Consider the following 25630-nt stretch of genomic DNA (forward strand, 5'->3'; position numbering starts at 1 on the left):
GGATGTGTGGGTGGGGGAATTGGCACCCTGGACTGCGTTGCCTTAGCAACTCGAGTCGCACTCTGTTCTGATTGGCCCAGTGGTGAGCCGCCCGGCTCACCATTTAGCATGTTTGAGTCACAGCTAGGCTGTTGAATGGGGGTTTTTCTGCATAAAAACAGGGCTTTTGGGACTGGAACTTCAGAAGTCGCCACAGGACCTAAGAAATCCGAAGAGGGGAGAAGCTGAGCCATCTGCAACGACGACACCACCGGTGGAGCCCTACTGCAACGACCTCATCACTTTCCCGATGACAAGAGAAGATCTTCTGCTGAAAGAGTCCTCTTCATCTGAGCTGGTGGGATCAACCAGTTCGCCATTTCGCCTTCCAGGACGTCTCTTGGTCGAATCTCCCGTGCCAAGCACCCCGGTGGCCGGATAGCCAAGCTGCACCACTGTGACTGCGAATCCCAGGAACGCACCTTTTCACCGACGATCTCCGCTGCTGGTTTCTTCCCTGGGCAGTGCAACGACTCCAAGTTTCCTCCTCTAGAAGATCCTCTCTTCCCCTGGTCGAAACCACAAGCTGCACCCGCTGCCAGGAACAACTGCCACCGCTGGAGCTTCCTCACTCTTTAAGGTACTGTGTTCTGCCTGGCCTCCCTTTCTTCGGATTGCTAAAGGTGACCCTTAAATCCTTGGCTTTCCAACTGGGTTGGTCCCCAGACCTTCTAACCTTGTCTTTTGAATCACCCCAACCTCTTTTGAACATTTCTACAAAGACTTGAATGCATTGCTAAACCGTGTGATCTTGGGCACATTTCGCCTTGTTCCATTCAAAGTGGGCCTGGCCTATGAACTTTGGCTCTACAGTATACCCTGCTTTCAGTAACTTGATTTTGGCTCTTAAAAGTGTTGGGAACTGTTTTATTTTTATGACCTGCCTTTTTCTCTCCCTTTAACCTAATTATTGGAGTGCCATCTAAGTTAGGTGCTCACCTCTGTTTTGACAAAAAATGGTGTTTTAACTTAGACTTGTCTAGTAATTGCTAAGGGAGGTGTAAATACTTTTCTGATTGTGTTGGAACTTGCTTTTGATTAATAGTGCTAGTGTATTTTCTAAAGTGTGTGTTAAATAAATAATGATATACATTTGATACAAAGCTCTGGTCAGTGTTTGCTTGTTCTACTGTGTTTTTGGCCCTATTGTGTATCCTCTGTCTAATGCTTAACTCTTCTTGAGAGAAGTCTTGACTGCTCAGCCACAGCTACCAGGTAAATCTGGGTGGTACAGACTGCTACCAATTGGGTTTACTGCTTACTCCTGTAGTCTTAATCTTCTTGCAGTGGTCCCCAAGGGGACTGCACAGGATTCTGCCTAACAACTACTCGAACGCCTTGCCTATTCTCAACTTTCGACCTTTATTTCTAACCTCTCTCTCCTTCCCCCCTCTCAATCTGGCTTCTGCCTCAAACACTCCACTGAATCTGCCCTCACCTATGTCCTTAACTCTCTCGTTACTGCTCGCTACGCTAAGCAATCCTTGCCCTCCTTGACCTCTCCCCTGCTTTTGATACTGTCGATCACCGCTTATTTCTCAATACTCTTTCCTCCTTTGGCTTCAAAGACACAGTTCTTAACTGGCTCTCCTCTTACCTCACCAACCGATCATTTGCCGTCTCTTGGGGCGGTCAAACCTCCTCCACCTTCCCTCTGAACTATGGCGTTCCCCAAGGTTCCGTCCTCGGACCCTTCTTATTCTCTCTCTATACTTCACTTCTCGCTCCTCTCATCTCCTCTTTTGGAATTTCTCACCATTTCTGTGTGGATGACACTCAGCTGTTCCTCTCCTTCACCCCTGACTTTCATCTTAAACTCTACTCCTGTCTCACTGCCATTAAAAACTGTATGTCATCGCATTCTCTCTCTCTCAATACACACAAAACTGAAGTCCTTTTCTTCCCTTCCAACACACTTCCTCCTCCCCCCTCCTTCCATTCATTTCCCCCCAGCTGATCTTCCCATCTCCGCTCATGCCCGTAATCTAGGAATCTACTTTGACTCTTCCCTTTCCTTTACTTACCACATTTCCCTTACTACTAGCTCTTGTCGCTATCACCTCTTTAATATCCATAAAGTCCATTCCTCTCTCACTTGCCATGCTACCAAACTCTTAATCTCTTGCCTCATCTTTTCTCGTCTCTTCTACTGTTCTTCTCTCTTTTTCGGTCTTCCTTCTTCTCATCTCGCCCCCATAAATACCTCTACCACTGTGCCATCCGTACCCTCTGTCTTCTCTCGCCCCATGATTCCATCTCCAATTCACTTTCCAACCTAGGCTGGCTTCCCTTCCACTCCCAACTTAAATTCCACTTCCTTTGTCTCGTTTTTAAATCTCTTCATGACCTTGCCCCTCCTTACCTCTCCTCTCTTCTCTCCTTCTATGCCCCCTCTCGCTCCCTACGCTCTGCTGATCTCTTTTTTAATCTCTGTTCCCCCACCTCTTTGTGCCTCTTCTCGTTTCTGCTCCTTCCAGCTCCTTGCCCCTCTACATTGGAACTCCCTTCTTTTCTCTATCCGCTCCATGTCCACCTATTCCTCCTTCCGGTCCTCCTTAAAATCACTCCTTCTTCACCCCACTCCATGACTTCTCTCACTTTCCTCCTCTTCTTTCTCCTCCCCACTCCATCTTCCTGTTCCTTATCTCTCACAGTCTCCCCAATGGTCTCCACCCTCCCTTCTACTCTCTCTACTCCCTTTTCACTTTCCCTTTTCTCCTTCCCATACCTCTCCTCTTCTCTTCCTTCCCAAATGCAAATTGTTCCACTTGCTGTTTTTCTGGTTTGATTCATGTATATTGTATTGCTTCTATGTTCCATGTTTGATGTTTTCTGGTTGTTATGCTGTAAAGCGCTTTGGAGTAAAGCGCTATATAAACAATAAAATACAAATACAAAATACAAATTTGGATTTAGTGAATTACAAAGCGTGGTCCCGACTGGGGGGTAACCACATGGGCTTTGACAACACTGAGAAAGCATTTTGGTCATTTCAATTGCTGCCATATGTGGTTGAAGTTCAAGTGGGAGAAGAGGTCACCATTCCAGCACAGGTGCGACAATTTACAGTTCCCCTAAAAATTAAGTGAGGACAGAACCTCAAAAACAAGGATGCTTATATAAATTTGAATTATCACCTCCAACAGAAAGGTTTGTGTTTACATCCGACACCCCTAGTTGACCTAGAACATGACACCATTCGAATATTGGTGGATAACAGTGACCCTAAAAGTATCACTTTGGGCGCAGACACCTTTATCGGAATGGCGGTTGATGCCCAACATTATTCTATTTATTTAGGTAATGAGATCATTGGATACAATTTTAACTACAATGTCTGCCCGGAAAAGATTTTCACCCGGCAAGGGGGAATTTCTTGGTGTACTCTTCATGCCCTTAGGGTGTGGAAGAGGTGACCTGTGACATCAGGAAGGATGAAGTGGTATTTCGAGTCAACAGTGACTGCCGCCCATCCTTGAAACCTCATGTTCAGGCCAACACCATAACAAGAGATCTCTCCACCCAACTGGACGATACTGCCGGAATTACCAAACCCGAGGTCTTTTCAGGCTTTAAGCAGATGGTCGAAGAACGAATCAATCTCGCTGATGCCTGTGAGGCTGAGGAGCAAAAGCTGAAACATGTCTTTTGAGATTTTCAGGATATCTTTGTCGTAGAATCGTACGACGGTGGACGCACAGAGTTACATTCAACCTCCATACCTACGGACCCTGAGATGGCTCCAGTATTTGTGAAGCAATACTGGTTGCCTCTCGCGTCTATGTAGTCATTCACAGAGATTATTAAAAATGCAGATCCCGTGGGATAATTAGTCCAGTCCACAGTACATTTAACAACCTGGCACTGGGATACTCAAACCCAATGGCGACTTTGCTCAGACCTTCGGGACTTAAATAAACGGGTCCACGTGTCAAGATGTCCCCTTCCCTACATCGATCAGGGACTGGCCCAGATCCAAGGGTCAAAGGTGTATGTCCCATTGACCTCACCAACGGTTACTGGACCGTACCCGTGAGTAGCGAAGACCAATACAAGCTTGCCTTTCCCTTCGGGAGGCAGCAGTACAGGTGGACCCGAACCCACTTTGGATACATAAACTCTGGCAACAAATGTAATATCTTCCTACATAAGGCCATGCCCGACTTGGGAAATCTTGTCTATGTAGATGATGTCTTAATCAAGAGCTCATCTGTGGAGGAACAAATAGCTAAAATACGCTATGTTCTGACACAGTTGCAGAAAGCCTGAGCAAAGCTGTCCTTTCAGAAGGCACAGTGGTGTAAGACCCGCATGAACTTCTTAGGGCATGAAATCACCACTGAGGGCCCCCGGCGAAAAAGGTAGAAGCATTATTGAAATTAAAAGACCCTCCTACTCTGCTAAAAACTAAGAAGCCTTCTTGAACTCACTAATTATAGTAGAAAGTTCATTGAAGACTACGCAGGTCACACAACACTGGTCCATTTATTAAAGGCCGGGGTCAAGTGGGAGTAGGGTAAAGAACAATCCGAGGCAGTAAAATAACTAAAGAGAAGCCTTTCCCATGTGCCTTGTTGGCTTACCCCATAAAGAACAAGGAATTCTTCTTGTAGATGGGGTTGTCAGATACTTGCGTAACAGCAGTATTATACCAAAAGCACGACAAGATCAACAAAGTAATCTCGTACGCGAGCAAGACTTTTGTCCTCTGTGGAGGAAAAATTCAACGATTGCGAAAAGGCAATCCTGCCAACAGTGTGGCCGTTGAAGAATTACTGCTCGTTCATCCAGGGGGCCCACAACACCAGCCCTTGATATATCTCCAAAGTGACCGAATCTGAACAGGGAATGTGAGTAATTCCAGAATTACTTCCTGGGTTCTGTCCATGCAAGGTTGTCCTGTGGAGGTCAGATATGTCCCCTAGTGCAAGGTTTGGCTGACTTGCCTGACTGTGCTCAAGAAAACTGTCTCGAGGACGAAAGTCTAAAGACCAAAGACAATATGGAGGCGTACCTTACTTCCCCGCACAAAGTCCATGAAGAAGACACGTGCCAGGGGATACCTACAGTTTATGTGGATGGGTTCTCCTACCGTGTTGATAATCATGGGGGAAAAGAACTAGTGGCTGGCATTGGGAATGCCTGGGTGTTTAAACAAAGGAAAAAGTTTGGGGGTACACAACTGGAGGGAAAATTACACATGAAATGGAAATCTTTCCTAACACTCGCCCCTCCCAGAGCAAGGAAAGGGGGAATTAATACACCCCTGATGAGTCTCATGTTCAGGTCGGTTAAACATTCTGGACAACCCATCAGCATTGCTATGTTGGACACCTGGCTTATGCTCAATAGTGAAGTGAAAGCCTTGAAGGCTTATGGACCACCTGAGGAACTTTGGTTTATCTCCCTACATGTTCCTTAGCCACTTTAAGGGATTATGGTCAGTTTGCACAGTGAAGTGGGTCCCATAGAGGTAAGGCCTCAGCTTCCTTAGGGCCCACACAACAGAGAAACATTATTTCTCTACTGTGGACCATCTGAGCTCTCTGTCCTTGAGCTGGCGACTAATGAAGCCGATAGGGTGTTCCTTACCCTTCTCATTTACTTGTGATGGTACAGCTCCTATCACAGTGTCAGAGGCATCTGTATGCACAATAAAAGGTCTTTGGTAATCGGGGGCCCTGAGAACAGGGGCTTGGCAGAAGGAGTCTTTTAAGCCATTGAAGGCCTTCCCACACTCTTAAGACTAAGTTACCTTCTTGGGTTTCTTAGGAGCTGTGAGAACAGTCAGAGGGACAGCTATGGTGCCATAGTCTTCCAGGAAATTCCTGTAGTACCCAGTGAGTCCTAAAAAGGCTCTCACTTGGGTTTGAGTGGTGGGGGTAGGCCAGTCTGGTACTGCTTGTACTTTATTGAGGAAGAGGCTGTATCCTCCCTCCATCTACTTCATGTCTAAGGTAGACCACTGATCCTTGTCCAATCTGGCACTTACTGGCCTTTATGGTCAAGTGGGCCTTGTGAAGAGCCTGCAACACAATCCTAGGGTGTTTCACATGATCCTCCCAGGTGGCACTGAAAATTGCTATATCATTCAGATATGCAAGACAAGATTCATCCAACCCATTCAGGACATGATACACAAGCCTCTGGAAAGTGGAAGGGGCATTCTTCAACCCAAAAGGCATTACCCAGAACTGCTAAAGACCCTCTGGTGTTGAGAAAGCTGTCTTCTCCTTGGCATGTTCTGCAAGGGCTATTTACCAATTGCCTGCAGTGAGGTCAAATGTGCTAAGGTATTTAGAAGCAAGGGTTGTGCATCTGTCTTGGTGACAGCATTCAGAGCCCTGTAATCCACACAGAACCTCAACCCAGAGGTACCTATCTTTGGACCCAAAACCACAGGGCTGGACCAAGGACTAGTGTAGGGTTCAATCACCCCAAGATCCAACATCTTGTTGACCTCTTTTGTAATGTAAGACCTTACTTTGTCTGGCATCCTTTATCTCCTACTTTTGGTAGGTACACTGTCTCCTGTATCAATGTCATGTTTGCACCAAGGTGTCAAACCAGGAGACTGTGAGAACAAGGGGGAAAATTGACTCAGCAAACTTTTCACCTCTGCTTGTTGATCAGCAGTCAGGTGAGTGCCACATGGACACCCTCAATGGAGCTGTCTGAAGGGCTGCCCTGGAACAGGTCAGGCAGGGGTTCTGACTCCTCTTCCTCAACATCTGAAGCCAGCAGCAGTGCAGCGATTTCAACTCTTGAGATGAAAGCCTTTGGCTTTTTCACATGGAACACTTTTGGAGCTTGTCCAGCTCTTCCAAGGTCCACTTAATAGTTGACCTCACCCAGTGACTCCACCACTATGTAAGGGCCTGACCATTTGTCCTGTAAAGCTCTAGGTCCTATAGGATTCATGATCAGGACTTCCTAACCAGATGAGGGCAGCCTTCTGGTCATACCAATGTTTCACCAGTGCTTGCCCTGCGCCTTCAGTTTCTCACTAGCCAGACCCATCAGGAGTAACATCCTCTTTCTGAGCCATAGCACATAGCCTACTACGATGGTAGTTATGGGGGGAGTGGGCATCTCCCACCCCTCCTTGACTATGGCTAAGGGTCCCCTCACAGGGTGACCAAACAGAAGTACGAAGGGGCTGAAGCCAACACCCTCCTGAGGTACCTCTCTGTAGGCAAACAGTAAGCATGGCAATAGAAGATCCCATTTTCTTCATGCTCTTCAAGGTTCTGTTAAACCTTTCAACTAGACCATTGGTTTGTGGGTGGTATGCGGATGAAACCTTATGGGTGATGCCACATTCCTTCCACATGGCCTGCATATACCTTGACATTACGTTGCTGCCCCTATCAGACACAACTTCTTTAGGGGTGCCAACCCTAGTAAATATGCCAAGTAAAGCTTTTGCAAATGACTTGGCAGTCACAGTCTATAATGGGATGGCCTCAGGATACCTAGTGGCATGGTTGACCAGCACCAGGATAAACCTATTGCCTGAGGATGTTTGGGGGTCAAGGAGACCAACAATGTCAATCCCTACCCTCTCAAATGGTACCCCCACAACTGGGAGTGGTACCAATGGAGATTGAATTGTTGTGCTACTTTTTCCCGATAACTGGCATGTGGCACAACTCCTGCAGTAACTTTCTACTTGCACCCCCATCTTGGGCCAGTAGAAATGCATGGATAACCTTTGCATGGTTCTCTTGATGCCAAGGTGACCAGCAAGGGGCACTTCATGCGCCAGCTTCAGGAGGAAGGGTCTTACAGCAAGGGGAACCACCAACCTCCTATGGTCTCCTACTGTAGACCCTCTAGGCTCACTGTAGAGGAGCTTACCTTCCCAATAAATCCTATGCTTCCCAGGAGGTTCAGACACAATCTGGTATCAGGCCTGTCTCCTTAGGCCATCCAGAGATGGGCACTCACGTTGGCCCCTACTGAATTCAATCCTATCAGGACCACCTTCCACTAACAATCCTTGTAGTTCAGGATGGTCATTGGGATAAAACATTTCAGGTAACACCTCTTCCTCGTCAGGTTCAGGTGTGTGACCAACTACCTCCACCTCAGTGGTAGGTGATTTAGGGGGAACATTTTCTTTCCCTCTTCTGTCTTTCTTGACTCCTTTAGCCTTGGGTTTCCCCTTTGGCTTGGGCTTTGCAATGGTTTTGGCCAGGGCAGCCCTTGTTTGAGACCTTGTGAAGGGTCTCTCTGCTGTGTCTCCCACAAGCCCTAAAGCTCTGAGAACATTGCCCAGCAAGACCTTTCCTGGAACATCTCTCTGAATGCTCACTGGAATCCTGACCACTGTACCATTTATAGTAAGATTTACAGGCATAACTGGGAACTTGTGAGGTGGGCCATCAGCCAACTTAGTGGGTAACAGAGGAGCTTGGCCAACTTCCGCTGGATCTACCAAGGTTGTATCCACTACAGTTATGCTTTACCCACTATCCCTAAAGGCAGGAGTGGAGTATCTACTCCATTAATCAGCACACTGTCCTTAAAGTGGTGCTTGGTATTATCAGGAATCCTAGGATAAGACTCTGACACTTTAGGCTCCCAGGAACCGAGGGAAACTAAAATTACCTCAGAATCAATCCACTGGGGAATGAGTCTGAGGAGAAGGATGCCCCTATAATCTCTTCTTCCTCATAGGAGGAGAAGGCCAGATTAGCAGAGTGGACCCCCAAGGTTTTGACCTTACATCTGGGGTCCCCCTTCACATGGTCACTTGCTCCACAAGCCACACACGATCCTCTGGGTCTTGGGACACAGGGAGTCTTACTGTAACCAGAGTTCTGTTTTGGGGGATAACCTCCACTACCCTGTGTGTTCTCTTGTGACTTACCCTTACATTGCTTTTTGAGGCTCTTTTGGGAGGAGGTTTTATCAGATCCCCCACCCTCCTTATCTTTGGACTTTTCCCCCTCCTCCTGCTTGCCAGGATGATTCTTGTCCTTATGGGACACTCTATGTGATACCCACAAATCAGCTGATATGTCCAGCTTCTTAGGATCTAACTCCTTTGAATCTGACAAATGCTGCTTAAGCTCAGGGGAACAAGATGCAAAAATATGTTCAAGCATGACAAGACATATCATACCCTCAAAGGTGGACACCTTATAGCCTTCAACCCAGCCAGTCAAGTTCTTTAAGGAATCAGTCAAATATGATACCCAAGTGCTTCCTTCTTTCTTTTTTTCTTTGCTTCAACATTGCACAATCTACTCTTTCAGCTTTTGACATTTCCATAATAGCACTGCAGCCATAATGGGGTAGTCTGCTGAGCAACCATGCAATCCTATCAGCAAATACAACCTCTAGAACTTCACATGCATACTCAAATGCATTCAACCAGTCCATAATGTCATTCTTCTCATCATACACACTGATCAGATCTTTAGGAAACCTTGAATGAAAGGAGGACCCAGACCCTTGTCCAGATCCCTGGGATCCTTTTGAAGCTTGAAGCGTAGGCAGTCCCAACTGGTGATCCCTGTCATTCTGTTTTTCTGCCTGCTCTTCAGCTTAGCCATGTGAAATTCAAGCTCATTCTGCTTAAACTGCAGCTCTTGCTTCTTGAATTCCAGCATGGCCTCAGCATCAGAGCTTGCAGAGGAAACACTGGACATTACATCATCCAGATCCTCATGGGCACCATGGAGGAGGGCAGCGGCAGATCTGTCAATTCTGTCAGTGGGAGCAGCCCTACCTCCTTCTGCACTCTCATCTGAGGCTATGGCACTGAGTTGCAACTCTGGCCATTCCATGATTTTCTGAATCATTTCCCATGTTGTACCTTGAGCAGGTAAACCCCTTTCAGTACACATCTTTCTCAATGTTTCTGATCTAGAAGCATTTAAGGTTATAAAGTTACTTGTTTCCATTATATTAGATAGGTCTATGGCCTTTACAGTTATCACTACAAAGTCACTATGTGTCCTGGGTAGGGGTAATCTGAAATGCCTTCACTAGTGTGCAACACTGGATACCTTCAGTCCTATCCCACCGCTGCCACCAATTTGTTAAGACGGATTTCTGAACTCTGAAGTGGTGGGCAGAGGTTCAGAAGGCCAGCCTTGTTTCTTGGAACAGGGTAACCTTCTGAACAAGCCAGACCAATCAAGGTAGCATTGGCGGCAGTCAAGACTAGGTCTCAGAAGGTGTGAGGGCGACTGAAAGACCTCAATGAGCACACAGAGTAAAGGACACTTACAAATCACTCCTAGTCAGGTGTGTGTGTATATATGTATATATATATATATATATACATATATATATATATGTATATATATATATATATATATATATACATATATATATATATATTAAAAATAAAAATACATTTATTTCAAGGCCTTTGCATTTCAACACACAAATAAAATCACAGTAATATTTCTAAGCCAACACAATCCTATCAATATACATATATACAAGACCAATGGGGTCTAAAGGGTTAATGCACAAAATGGGTCCACAACCTAAAAGGGGAAGGAAACAGGCAGTGCAAATAGTCTTTAGTCCCTTCTGCATCAAACACAATCCTAACTGAGAGGCAGTCCAATCCCTAAGAAGAGTGGAGCCTATTGCTCAAATGTACTTGCAATGCTGGCACACGCGGTAATGCAGATGGGCAAAACGGAGTCTCTTCAGGGATCTGTAGCAGCTCAGGAAGGTAGGCGAGGTGATGAAAAATAAGTTCCCACTATTCGTGGAGGGTCTCCCAACATAGAATAGTTTGCTAGTTCGCACTAGCAGTGGAAAGGAGAGGGGCACTCAGGGGCCACTTGTGTGTAAAAACGGATGGATGTGCTAGGGGCCACCGATAAGGGTTGTAATTACTCACCGACCCCTGGCGCACTCCAGACCAAACTTCGGCAGTCGAGTCCACTTCGGTTGCAGGTTCAAATGCAGCAATCTCGCAGCTCTGCAGCTTTCAGCGACGAAGATACAGCGTTGATACCAAAACAGGACAGTGGTGATTTCTCCGCTCCTGGTGGATGGATCAGGCCAGTTCCACTGTAGCAGGCTTCAGGGCACAGAGTACCACAGCTGCAATGAACTTTCAAAGTTCGTCACCACTGCTGGGCGACACGGTAACCACGTGTACTCCGGTTCGGGCGCACTCACTTTACTCCAGACCTGGGAATGTCAAGTCTACGAAATTCGGTGTGAGCGTGCCGTGAACATAGAGCTTGTGATGTACCAAGTTTCAAGGGCATCCTCGGAACGGCAGCGGTATCAGGGTAAAACTCTTGCGCAAGCTGGTCAGCCCACTGGCTGGTACAGGGAAGCTTCCGAAAAGGCTTACTTGCAGGTTTTGATGAAGATGCCGAGTATAGTTGGTCCCACTACTCCAATGGGTCAAAGCGTCTTCGCAGGCCTTCTAGGATGACCAGATGCCGAGGGGTCCCACGGACGACAACGGGTTCAGGGTGCCAAACCTTCCAGCGGATCACCAGCGGTTCCGCGACTCGGCTTCTTAGTCTTGGATCCTATCCTTCGTTCAGTGAGAACTCCAGAGATAGACATGGTGTGGGTGTTTGGAGCCTTCTCTTATCCACAATCTCCTTTGCACCAAAGCGAAGAGGATCCAATGGGAGATCTGCTCACATACAGGCATACCATACGTGGACCAATCATGTATAATTGTGGTCCCAAGCATTCACAGCACACCAGACTCTCTGGCACCCAGGATGTGTATTGGAACCAGACAGTCCATCCCACATCCTGGGGGCACACACACAAGGCATGCAGAAGCCCGCAAGAGCTTGGCGTTTCGCAGGAGAATGCATGCCCAAATAAGGACAGACCCGGGTCGGCTCGACCTGGGGAAGGTGAAGGGGCAAGATGGCCCAAGGACAGGACAAAGAAACTTGTGGCATGGCCATTTTGGAGCCAGGCCACCTAACCGTGCCAAACGCAGTAATTGTGGTTTACCTGGCAAGAAAGGATTACAAATATGTAAAAAGATAAACTGCCACCAGCCCTGTCCAACGCACATCTGCACTTCTCCAAAAAAATCCTTTGAGTGTATCTAGGGCCTTTGGAAATGACAGGAAGACCCAAGTGCATTGTACTGTAAGGTACTTCGTGCACTTGCAACATGTTGCAGAAAAGTTGCAACATTGGCAAGGACTAAGGGAAAAAAAAGTCTCCCAGTTCTGACTGTCTTTAAGGGCATGTCAGTTTCCCCATAAGAAGTGAGTGAAAAGCCCAGGGGAGTGCAGCAGAAGGCTGTGCTCCTCTGGTAAAGTCGGACTATGGTGTTTAAACAAAGCAAAAAGCTGGGGGGTACACAACTGGAGGGAAAATTACACATGAAATGGAAATCTTTCTTAACAATGATGATGAATGCTAGTGTGCATGAAAGCGTGATTGCTGTGTGCATGTTGTGTAAATGTGTTTGTTGGTATATTTATTTATTTTTGATGTAAATATGTATATGGATGCGTGTATGGTTGTGTTTGTGTTAAGAGTGAATGCATGATGGGTGCTTGTGACTGTCAATGAGACAGCGAGTGCTTGCTGTGTGTATGTTGTGTAAGTGTATGTGTGTGTGTTTGTGCTTGTCCGAGATGATGTTGGCGAGTGGGGGTAGGAGGTTTGTACAACTCAGGCATTTTAAAATGCCTTTGTTGCGCAACCCCCTTCTCCACCAGTCAAAATCAGCTCTCCATCTGAGGTGCTGTGGGGCCCAGGGGACAGGGATGGTATTTTTTTACTGGTCATCTATGACAGATGAAAAAAACATTGCTTACCCCAGTGTCCCCCAGCACCTCGCATACACACAATCACATTCATTGTGTGTGTGTGTGAGTCACTGGGGCCCAGGAGGCAGGCATGGCATTTTTTACTGGGTATGCCCAGTAAAGAATGCCAGCCCAGTCCACTGGTATACCTAGCGCTTCACATGCAATGTCAAGCCTGAACCCCTAGGCCCCCCAGTACCTCGCATTTACACACAATTGATTATCTGTGCATGTGAGGTGCTGGAGGGCAATGGGGGTAGGAATGCCATTTATTAATGGGCATCTGATAGATGCCCAGTAAAAAATACTATCATTGGGCCCCCCAGCACCTCGCATACACTCAATTAATGTGTGCCTGTGAAGCCCTCAGGGGGCGGGCATGGCAGTTTTGCCTTGGCATCTATGCCCAATAAAAAATGCCACGAATCTACCCTGGGATCGCAGCTCCTGACACGCATCTGCCCCCTGCGCCTCCGTGCCTCGCAATCACACATAATTACATTCATCATAATGTCTGACTGCAAGGCGCTGGCACACCATGTAGCAGGCATTGCATTTTTTTACTGCGCATGGTTGATAAAGCAAGCATGATAAGTGTTATTATGTAGATAGGCTTGTATTTTAATGCAGCCAGTCTAGCCATTTCTTATTGTGGTATGACATTTTATATTGGGCAAATTTGATAATGCAAGCATGATCAGTGGTATTATTCTTTCTGTGACAAAACATTTTGTATTGAGCATCTTTGATAAAGCAAGCATGATAAGTGCTAATATGTAGCTAGACTGACATTTCAATGCAGTCAGTCTAGCCATTTCTTATTGTGGTATGACATTTTGTATTGGGCATCTTTGGTAAAGCAAGCATGATAAGTGTTATTACAAAGCAAGACTGCCATTTTTTATGCAACTAGTCTAGCCATTACTTACTGAGGCATGACATTTTATATTGGGCATTTTGATAAAGCAGGCAGGATCCATGGTATTATTCTTACTGTGGCATGATATTTTGCAGTAGGTATCTTTGGTAAAACAAGCATACGTGTTATTATGTAGCTAGACTGGTATTTCAATGCAACCAGTCTAGTCATTTCTTAATGTGGTATGCCATGTTGTATTGGGCATCTTTGATAAAGCAAGCATAAGTGTTATTATATAGCTCTACTGGTATTGTAGTACAACCAGTTTGGACATGGTTTCATACTTTGGCATGCATATTTAATGGTAACGCCAACTGGAGTATGTTCTTACGTAGGTATACTGGCATATATTCGCAGAACAAACATGGACATGTTTTCTTATAGTATCATTACTGGACTTATGCACAAAGCAAACACGAGTATGTTCTTATATTGGAATAATAGGGTATAATAATGCAGTCAGCATGGAAATGTATAGGCACAGCCCTGAAATGTATCACCCTTTGGAGACTGCATGTTGGGATAGGTTGTAATATTTTGTTTGTAAATGGTCTGTTATTCATTGGCATTGTCGGAAGCGCCCTTGGTGCGTAGGTGCGGCTTGACACTGCGTGCAGGCACATTGTTGGGTGCTTTCCTCTAAGCTTCCCTGTCTACCTGCTGTTGCTGCAGTTGTTGCTATGGCGTATTGTATTTCGCGTATCCTGTACTCCTGTGCACATCCACATTGAACCGCTAGAGCCGAGTCCGGACGCCCCCCTTCAGTGCATGAGCGGTACCAGTAAGGTGACTGGCGCAAGCATGATGATGCTGTGAGAAGCTCTGAAGGATGGCGTGACTCCTACCAGAGTCTCCTACCAGTGCCGATAAACTGATACCATGTTGATAAGCTGTGGGGGCAAAGCAGGGAGAGCGGGGAAGAGCGGATGTTGGGTCCTTCTTTGGTGCTCCGGAGTGATTATAAGATTTACTGGTATATTTGTAAGATTTACTCCCAAAAGGCCAGGTGGGGTAAGTTTTCCTGGACGTCGCCATCACCATAGTCTATTTTATTGTCTAACAAGCCTCCCAGAACCACGCTTATGCCGTGAAAGGTCAGCGTGAGTGTCTTGGAGACTGCACCCACATAGTGCCCTAGCTTCTACTTATAGAAGAAAAAAATTCAGTGTTGCATCTAGAAGGCCTGAGGGGTTTGACATCACTGTACCATAAGGTAAGGTCTGGGACAGCATCAAGGAGGAAGTTTCAAAGATGTTGTCCCTAGGGGTGACAGAGCCATCCCACAGTCCCTGGGCTAGCCCAGTGGTACTGGTCCCTAAAAAGACCAGTAGTGGGAAAACTGAAGTCCGCTTTTGGGTGGTCTACAGGGGGCTCAATTTTGTCACGAAGACAGATGCTCACCCCATTCCTCGGGCAGATGAGCTCATTGACAAGCTTGGCACTGCCGAGTGCATGAGTACTTCTGACCTCACATCGGGTATTGGCAGATCGGCTTGACAGATGGAGCGAAAGAGAGGTTGACATTCTCAACCCCGGAAGGACATTATCAGTTCACTGTGATGCCCTTCAGTTTGAAGAATGCCTCTGCCACTTTTCAGAGGATGGTTAACCAGGTTTTGTCTGGACTGGAAAACTTTAGTGTCGCCTATTTAGACGACACTGCTGTGTTCAGCCACACCTGGGAGGATCATGTATCCCACCTGAAACAAGTGCCTCAGACGCTGCAGAATGCAGGCCTCACTATCAAGGCCAGGAAGTGCTAGATAGTGCAGGGTGACTTACCTAGGCCACCTGGTCGGTGGAGGTAAGAAACAACCTCTCGAAGCAAAGGTACAAGTTGTGAAGAAGTGGGACATCCCACCACACTTGATACAGGTGAGAGCCTTTTTAAATCTCACCGGGTACTACCGGTCGTTCATCAGAGGGTATAGGACCATTGCCATGCCCCTGAATGATGTAACGTCCAAAAAGATGCCAAAGAAGGTAACTTGGACACCTGCCTGTCAAACCTCCTTTAAGGATTTAAAGGATGGATTGTCCAGGTCCCCCTTCTGAAGATGCCAGACTATGGTCAGGAATTCATTATCCAGACAGACGCCTGTGATTTTGGGATTGGAGCAGTGTTAGCGGAGCTGAACTCTGAAGGGGTAGAGCAACCTGTTGCCTACATTAGCAGGTGGTTGTGAAAAAGGGAAAGGAACTGGGCTGTCGTAGAAAAAGAGGCGTATGCGGTCATGTGGACTGTAAAGAAGCAGAAACCCCACATCTTTGGATCTCACTTCATGATCCAGGCGAACCACAGGCCTCTGCAATGGTTAATGGCCATGCAAGGGAGAACCCTATGCGTTTGAATTGGGCAATATCCCTACAGGGATTAGATGTGGACATCCAGCACAAGCCGGGCTCCCAGCATGGAAATGCAGATGGCCTCAGCCTGTACTTTCGCCTTGATGACGAACCAGACCCTCAGTAGGGTGGTGGTTCACATGTTGAGGCTGGGGGCCATGTGAGGAATTCGACCATCCGCACTGGGAGAGAGCGTTCGCCTGGGCTTTTTTGATTTTTTAATAATGAAAATGAATGATTGGAGACCAAACTCCGAGAAATGTGTGACAATGTTTATGAAATACTTGGTATGAGAAATATCCGTCTAGAAAGTATTAGTAGTTGGTGATCTAAACTCCCCACGATTAATCGATTAATGGCTGTTCATTAATGAGGAAGCAGTGAGCGCCACTCCCGCCTCCTGGTCTGTCAGGGATGCTCATGGGCCAGGATGTTTTACGTTAATGACCTGTGTTGCCTCAACAGGACAGTGCAGGGAGAGGGCACTATACTACATAGGTAAGCCTGACGTGGGAAAAATAAACAGGAAACATAGAGCACGCCTTTTTCTCAACGCAGAACAATGGTTGTTTCTTTTTACTTTTACATTTGTATGCTTGTGATGTCCAGGTTAACATACTAAAGACCACAATGATAGATAATACACATTGTAGATTGGCTATGAATAACAAGTTGCATCCCTTTCATCACATATAGTGAGAAAACACATTGCCATGTTGTCATATGTATGCATTTATTTATTTAAAAGTGCTGAACAAGACATGTCCCCTTCCAGCCCTTCCAGCCACTGATCAGTGCACCAGAAAGCATTCCTTGTAGCAAGAGGTTAGCATTTTGAGAGATGCACACTGCGCCATTGTCCTACTGTATACGACCACAACTCAAGCAGCCCACGCTTGACGAAGTTATTGGGAAAGGTGGCAGTGAGCCACCGCAGAAACGGGTCAAGTCCTGCCATCTTCTGTAGGACACAGAAATAGGACAGTGGCCTGAAAATGGCTGCTGCGCCCTTGGGAGGAAACACTGCAGTATCTGCAAGCACAGACCAAGAAGAAGATATCTTGCAGACCCTTTCAATGGGGTCTGCTTCCCTCCACTCCCCAGGCCACTAAATAATGTTTTAGTGCCTTGGATATCCATGGTTTGAGGGCCTGGTATAGCTTCTGTCTGGTTTGTGTCATTCCTCTTTAGAAGACCTGCTCTACAGCAAACCCGAATACAATCACTTGGGGTGTCCTACGAGGGACATTCTTGTCACCCCATAGTTCTTAGCATAAATATATGGCATTTCAAGGTCTGAAATTAGGTGTCCGTTTAGATGTCATTCCGATGGCAATGACCCAGCACCGTGTGGGCTTTTGGAAGACATTACTGAAGCATGCATCACGAGGCAATCACGTAATGTACACACCCGGAGAACTGAGAGACACAGGCTGGTATATGAGCACTGACGACTCTGCCTTTCATCGTCTGAAGTTGTTAACATGAGTAGCTTGGAATTGAATAGTTATTTCCTCATATTGTAGAAGAGAGACACTGCTGCGGTGTTCCCCACCTCCAAAGGCAAACTTACAAAGGCTTAGTCTGTTGTCTTTCTCAGCACTTCCCCCCAAGACCATTCCTGCTCCCACAACACCACTTATCCCTGACCAAGGCCCATCCTCACACCGTGGCCCTGTGGCCCATATCCACTGAGTACCCATATCATCCTGGGGCACACCGTGCCCATGGCCCATCTTAGTTTCAAGGCCCAATTCCACTCCAAAGCCCAATTCCACTCATTGGCTCCCCCCACCACACCAAAGCCTATAATTCTACCTGCCTGCGTAGAGGCTCAGCCAAACTACCAGGCCTGTGAGGTGATGAACCCTCCTGTGTGTATTGCCCCTTTAAGGGGATGTGTTCCTTCCCCTTGTATTGCGCTTTTAAGATGGGCCAGGACTTCATCACGGCCCAAGCTAATAAAAGGGAGCCCTGCAGGCATATGCGCCAGAGCGGATGCAGACTCTACAACAGGAGCGCCTGAGTCTGTGTCTCATTATGATGTAGGCTGCAGGCCTACACGTGGAGGTACAGGCCTGCAGGCCCCGATGCCGTGGGACCCTCGTGCCAGGACAGTGGCAGAGGTCCGCATGGTCAGGGGCCTGGCAGGCTGTGCCCTCACAACACCCCACTGGTACTGGTGTCATAAAATACCATGGGGCCTGTTGGGGATTTGTCATTACCCCCACTCGCGATGCCTGTAAGCCCCCAACACGTATAGACACACACAGACACGTCTGTACTGCTCGGGCTTCCCGGTCGCACTAACGCGGCCGGGAACGCCCCTTTTTTTTATACTGCACGCGGCGGCGTGCAACGTCACAACGCCGCGTGCGCGTCCCTTCAAGGGGCAGCACCACACTCCTCCTTTTTCGGGAGGACAAACAAGAAATGCTTTAATACTACACACCATAAACCAAATAACCATAGTAACACTTCAAAAACAGTTCCCCACACACCCCTTTATTAGCATCCACCCGGGCCCCCCTAATTAACAGTCCAGGGCCACCGGCCGATCAGACATGTGTCCCAATACGTAATCGCTGAGGTAAGCGGGTTTCCCTTGCCAAGCCCTCTGGGGGTACCTCCCTCTTACCTCCGGCACAGGTAGTCCATCCGCAGACACTCCCCGGGCAGGGGACTCGGGGGTGTAAGGTTGGCCTCCTCTGTCATCAGGCACCTCCATTAAGTCCGATTCCGTTTGAGGCGGTCACCATGGACCCCTTGACAGCCACAACATCCAACGGCTCTGGTTCGTAGGGAAGTGAGAGTTTTCCATGGGGGTGTCTGTTCCTGATGAGGACTTCGTCGCCTGGCTCCAGCCGCTGCGGGCGAAGCCCTCTTCTCGTGTTTTACTGCTCAATTCTCAATCGCCAGTCCACCTCTACCTGTTGATCGTCAATCACCCCCGGCTCCTTCTCCCCCACTTCGGGCAGCAGACCCCAAGGGCACCGCTTGAACAGCTCTTCAGCCGGGGCCACCCCTGTGGAGGCATGCGGGGTGGTGCGGTACACCCTCAGGAACTGATAGAGGGCCCTGTGCAGGCACTGTCCCTGGCCTTGGGCAATCCTGAAGGTCTTGTTCAGTGTCCTCATCAGCCTCTCAGCCTCGCCGTTTGCCCTTGGCCAAAGGGGGGAGACCTTCCTGTGCTGTACCCCGAGCTCTCCATCAGTTCCGAGAACCGCTCGCTCTGGAACGGCGCCCTGTTGTCAGAGCATAATGTGTGGGGGAATCCATGGGCCGCAATCACCTTCTCCACGGCCACCACCACGTGCTCAAAGGCCACAGACTCCACGAACTCAACCTCTGGGTATCTCGAGTATTCTTCCATGATCACTAGGAAGTGGGTACCCAGCATTGTAGATCCAAAGTCCGCGTGTACCACCTCCCAGGGTCGCGTCCCTCGAGGCATCGCCTCTATGGCCGGTTCTCTCTGCAGAGGAGACGCTGCCTGACACCAGACACAGGCCGCCACAAAATCGTCCACCTTCCGCTATAGCTCAGGGAACCACACCTTCAGCCGTAGCCGGGCCTTGGTCTTCGCAGCGCCCTGGTGGCCATGGTGAGCAACGGTGATCAGTTCTTTCACCTTGGACTGTGGGACGACTATCCGGTCACCTCTGAGCAGCAGGCCAGACGCCGAGAATGATAGTTCTTCCCTGACCTTCCAAAGCTGCTCCAACCCCGCCTTGGCCTCTTGAGTACATCCGGCCAGAGATTCCAGCACCGACTTCCAGGAACCCTGCTGCATGGAGTGTCTCAGGATTTGGAAGCACTTGTCTCCTGCCGCTGCCGCCTCAAGTTCCTCGAGGGGCATCGCATTAGGTGTGGCCGCCTCCTCCACCATGCGGACATGATCATCAGCTTCTTCGGCACATGTGTCATAATCTTTCCCCCCATGTGCACCAGGGTGTCGGGATAGTCTGCCGCGTTATCGCCCCTGGCCGATACACCAGAGTGACCCCATACTCCAGGAGGGCGAGCATCCATCGCTCGATCCTCTCCGGTGGCTTGGATGACGACCCTGCAAGGATGGAAAGCAAGGGTTTGTGGTCTGTCACGAACGTCACCGGACGACCCAGAACATAGAGCCTGAAGTGTCTGCAGCCCCAGAGCACCGCCAGCGCCTTGCGCTCAATTTGCCAGTACCTCTGCTCAGTTCCGGACAGCAACTTGCTGGCGTAGGCCACCAGGCAGACACCCCCATCCCGATCTATTTGTGTTAGTACGGTCCCCAGGCCAAATGAATGCCATGGTGTCTTCAGCCGCAAGTGCACCCTTGATGTCCTCGAACGCCGCCTGCTCGAGCGGGCCCCAGTGCCAGGTGGACTCATTCTTCGTCAGGGCCATGAGAGGTTCAGACCTCGAGGCAAGGTTTTGAATAAACCGTCGGCAGTAAGTAACCATGCCGAGGAAGCTCCTTACATCGGACACCGACTCGGGTGGCTGTGCCTTTTTGATGTCCTGGATCTTCTTGGGATCCAGCGACACACCACCCTCTTTGAAAACAAAGCCAAAGAACTCAATGGACGGGCGCAGAAATTCACATTTCTCCCTGTGAAGGGTGAGGCCCAGCGACTGCAGTCTCTCAAAAGTCTTTGCCAGCCTCCGCAGGTGGTCTACCTCAGTTCTGGCGAACACCAGGATATCATCACTGATGTTCAAAACGCCCTCTAGTTCTGTGAGGGCGCCCCGGATGATATTCTGGAATACCTCTGCTGCCGAGGACACGCCGAAACTAAGTCTCTTGTAATGGTAGAGTCCCCGGTGGGTGGTGAACGTCGTGATGTATCTTGATTCAGGGTGTAGGACCACCTGATGGTAGCCTGCCCGAAGATCCAGCTTGGAAAAGAAACGAGCACCCTGCACTTCCGCAATGATGTCGTCAATCGTCGGGGTAAGGTGCGTCTCCCTTTTGATGGCTTTGTTTGGCAGCCTCATATCGACACAGATGTGGACAGAGTCAGCTTGCTTAGGTTTCCTCGCCACGACAATCGGGGACACTCAGGGAGTTGGACCCTCCACCTTCTCGATGATGTCGAGGTTAACAAGGTTGTCCAGCTCTTTGTCCACCTGCTCACGAAGATGAAAGGGTACCCTGCGATCTCTCAGGGCGATGGGCTGCACAGACTCGTGTATGTGCAGCCTCACCGGGTCACCAGCCATCTGTCTAATTCCATTGAATAGGGTGGAGCACTTGCCTAGTAGGTCACTAATGTCCTCCAGGTACACCGAGTAAGCAAAACTGACCATGCCGAGGGCCTCGGCCGCAGCGCAGCTCAAGAGTGTGTTCGTGCTTACCGGCGTTACATAGAAGCGTGTGGTGATCTGTGAACCATCATGCTCCACCTTTGTCACGAAGGCACCGTCCAACGGGATGGGTTCCAAGCCTCCGAATGCAAAGATGCAGGCTTTCGGTGTGACCAGCCTGGGAGGCATGTCCATGGTGTCCTAGTGCCCATGGGCCATCACATTGACTGACGCTCCCGTGTCCACTAGGATCGGGACTGGTGACTTTTTGACCTCCACCACACACCTCGGTTGTCGCCTGTTCTTTGTCTTGAGAGCCCCCACACTGGAGACGAAGAAAATGTTCTCTTCTTCTTCCTCCACTTCTTCCACCGGGGCACCCTCCTCGCCCTGGTCCACCTGGGTGATGTTCGGCAGGCGATTCTGGCGAAGGAACCCAGACCGAACTGGGCCTCTTGGCACCATCACAGGCAGGGCTGCCTTGCACACCTGGGAAAAGTGATCCGGCAGCCCACACCTTCCACATGTCCTTCCAGCCGCTGGACACTCCGCTGGGTGGGGAAGATCGTACCCACACTTCTGGCACGACTCACCAGATCTTCCAGCTCTGTCACGGGGTCCAGCAACAGGTCTTCTGATGCCTCTTCCACCTCGCCACATGGCACACACTTCCTCTGTCTTGACTGGACGGGACCCCGCCTCCATCCTGGCTGCCCGAGCCTCGGACACCTCATGGCACCGCCCCAGCTCAAGGATGCGGGGCAAATTGGTGCCGTCTCAGCTTGCCAGAGGAACACGCCTGGATGAGCATTGTTCTTATCATGTCCTCTGCATCGCCCCATGCACATGCCAGCGACAGGCGCCTGAGGCGGCCATAAAAAGTGTCCAAAGTCTCATCTTCCTTCTGCCTTGCAGACAGCATCACTAATCTTTCGTAGTCCAAGTTGGCAAGGGGCAGAAAATGAGCCTGGAGGGCTGTCTTTGCCGCCACATAGGTGCCATCTGCTGTTTGTAGCGACTCAAATATCTCCTGTACCAAAGGTCCTGCTGAATACAGTATAATCGCCAGCATGCTGTCATCAACCGTCACCTGTGCGGCCCTGAAATACATGTCGAGGCGGTCAACCCACCTTTTCCATCTGGGCCCCAGGATGGATGGTGGACCCGAGACATCGAATTCGGGAATAGGCTGTAGAGCCGCTGGGGCTCGTGCTTGGGCCATGACGGGAGGTAGTGGCTGAACAACCGGTTGTGCCGCTGGTGGCGCCTGAGGTAATGGAGCCTGACCTCCTGCTAGGGACTGCGGAGGCTGCTGTTGAGCTGCTGGTTGCCCGCCATCCTGAGGAGGCTGCTGTTGAGCTGCTGGTTGCCCACTGTCCTGAGGAGGCTGCTGTTGAACTGCTGGCTGCCCACCAGCCTGAGGAGGCTGCTGTTGATCAGCTGGCTGGCCACCGTCTTGATCACCAGGCCCGTTCATGGGCTTCAGCGCACAGGCACCCCCAGAGTGGATCTTGGGGGCAGCAACTCACTCCCACCACCACAGCACAGTTCTGACACACACCCAGGCAAATGAAATGTCCCACCTGGTATTAAGGATGAATGATGGCAGAGTATCCACCCCAACAGAATGTCTCATGCACAGACACAGCAGCTGGACATGATGATGAAAAGGATGAAGAATATGGAAGTCCCCAGCTGCAGCAATTTACAATGATGATGAAGAGGATGATGAAGAACGAATAACCCGGCTGCAACAGCGCTGTGTGTAGGCACGGATGCTCCACAAATTGAGCCAAGGAGATTTTGGGCTAAGAAGGCCCAGCCATTGTAGCCCACCACCTCGCTTTTACTCGCCGTAGGAGGCCCAAAAATTAAAATAAAATCGAAAATTGGGCATGGGTGTGCAGGTATAACTGCTAACAGTTTGTCCAAAATTTTGGCCTTGATGCCTCTCACCGTGCAAACCCGGAGCCCGGTGAGTTTCCACGGCCGAAATTCAAAATGGCCGCCTGCCACGTGGTGAATGCACGGCCTACGGCATGAAACGAAAACCCCAACAATCTACGCTTCAAGAAGAAAAATTGACGTGACTTTCACCGCCGGGCCCAAGCATCCCACCTTCGTCGCCACTGTTGGGGGTTTGTCATTACCCCCACTCGCGATGCCCATAAGCCCCCAACACGTACAGACGCACACAGACACGTCTGTACTGCTTGGGCTTCCTGGTCACACTAACGCGGCCGGGAATGCTCCTTTTATTTATACTGCACGTGGCAGCGTGCAACGTCACGCCGCCGCATACTCGTCCCTTCAAGGGGCAGTGCCACAGGGCCTGCCGGATATCCAGGGCAGGCCCCCAACCCCCACAGGCACTGGGCCTGTCGCGTGCTGAAGGTAGCAGCACCTAGGAGCACCTGCCGGATGTCCATGGCCGGCGACCCCCAACAAGGCCTATCACTATTCCGAGGCTCATTGGAAACCTAAGGGGCATTTCCACTGTGTAACCAACCCCACCTCCCCCCCCCCACCAGGTCCCTCCCTGCACCTCACCAGCGTCAGATCTAAGGGACTTTGTAATATACTTGCTCATATGAAACATCCAATTGAATCCATTCACGCCACATTGCTATTTTGGATCATCACAACAGAAAATGTGTTATATATGTACTTTCTCATTTTTGGTATTATCAAGAATAACATGCGCATACTTCGCTGTTCTTTTCGACCTATGGCCTTGTGCGTTATGTTGCACAGAGCTCCTCAGTCCACTTAGAAATCATTATAATGCAGCATTGAGATTACATTGTTTTGTATGATTATTCATTTTAAAACGTTATTGTTGTTTTTGCTTTTATTGGCAGAATCTAGTTTAGGTATTGGACTCACAGGTGTGTATATGACACAGCATCAGGAAACTGTCAGAAGTTGTGCCTATTGTGTGGTGAGAGGGGTGACATGACTGCAGATCTTGCAGAGAAGCATTCTCACAGAGGCCAGAGCGCGCGCCTGCTTTTTGAAAAGCACGCGCAATGCAACATATGCCCTACCATCTCAGAGGAAGACTGCGCAGCTCGAAGCCGCGAGGTCACCGCGTGCGGCGATCATAAGCTCCACGTTCCTACATTAAACCTGCGAATACACACTCCCAGTAGGTCACCTCAGGACAGAAAGTAAAATAATCTTTTGTTCCTCTTGGTTTAGTTGTCACCCCTAACTCCATCCCTAGGCAGCCACAACATCTAGCCTTTTTGGGGCACACCTCGATCTTGCCCACGTGTTCATATAAACTGGTTATCACGCTCATTAAATTGCAATTACGGATATACATTACAAATCTCAATAATTGGTTTAGAGCACTGCCTATTTCATATTGCATACATACAATTGACAGACTCTAAAATGCTAACCAAGTCAAGATGACATTTTAAAATGATGTCTACGGATTCCCAGCGTACGTACATTAACAAAGGAAGGTTGTGCTTACCTCGAGCGTCTCAAAGGTCAGGAGAAGTGCACGCGGAATATTCTGGAACTCTACCCAACTTCTTCGCACCGTCCATCGTGAGGGCTGCCAAGAAGAGTGACAGGCAGCAGCGACTCCCAGCAAAACTGTGCGCATTCCCGGCTGCGCACACCCCCACTTGCCCGCCACAGGCACGCCAGGTGGACACGCCCCCGAGGAGAACAATCCACTGGGCAGATAATAGGGGGTGTCGCATGTCGACATCTTCCAGCTCTGCCCGCAGAAAGACAGCCCGAGCTCTGGCACAACAGCCAGAAAGATGACAATGGGCTGCACCAAGGATAACCAGCTGCCCAATAGCTTAGGGGCATTCCTGGGGTTTGAACTCAAGTGTGAGTGCATCTCCCAAGCAAATAATCTGCATTATACAGTAAGCTGAGGGTCAACTGCACGATTTTTAAACTGTTTTAGATGAATCTGCTTTCTGTAGAACATAGCTTCCTTGTTACAGGTTATATAAACCACTGCAACCATGCTGAATATTTACATTAGGAAACTCTGTTGATATCAGTGTAAAACCACGTACCATACAATGCGCAGTATTACTATTCAACTTCAGTATATAAAAAATAACCTCAGAAACCTAGCCACTGAATAGCTAATAATGTTGGACTCTATAATAACCGCGCCAGAGACTCAGCGGTTTTTGTTAAAGTTTGCTCTAAAAAAGACACATTATTTGCTCCTACAGCTGGCATGTATCAGATTCCAGACTTAATCCATTTAGTTTAC

General features: G+C 48.9%; 1 protein-coding gene across 3 annotated transcripts in view; it reads right to left on the minus strand.

The window, feature by feature from the left end:
• The window catches only part of LOC138453204 (adhesion G-protein coupled receptor F1-like), a 926758-nt gene extending 901628 nt beyond the window's left edge, over positions 1-25130 (minus strand). For all 3 annotated transcript variants that reach the window (XM_069605833.1, XM_069605832.1, XM_069605834.1), the window contains exon 1: positions 24860-25130. The gene's annotated coding sequence lies outside the window, so the exon portion shown is untranslated. The remainder of the gene's footprint in view (positions 1-24859) is intronic.
• Between the last annotated feature and the right edge of the window lie 500 nt (positions 25131-25630).

The sequence above is a fragment of the Ambystoma mexicanum genome, chromosome 4p, assembly GCF_040938575.1.
Source record: "Ambystoma mexicanum isolate Mex_15411 chromosome 4p, UKY_AmexF1_1, whole genome shotgun sequence".
NCBI lineage: Eukaryota > Metazoa > Chordata > Amphibia > Caudata > Ambystomatidae > Ambystoma > Ambystoma mexicanum.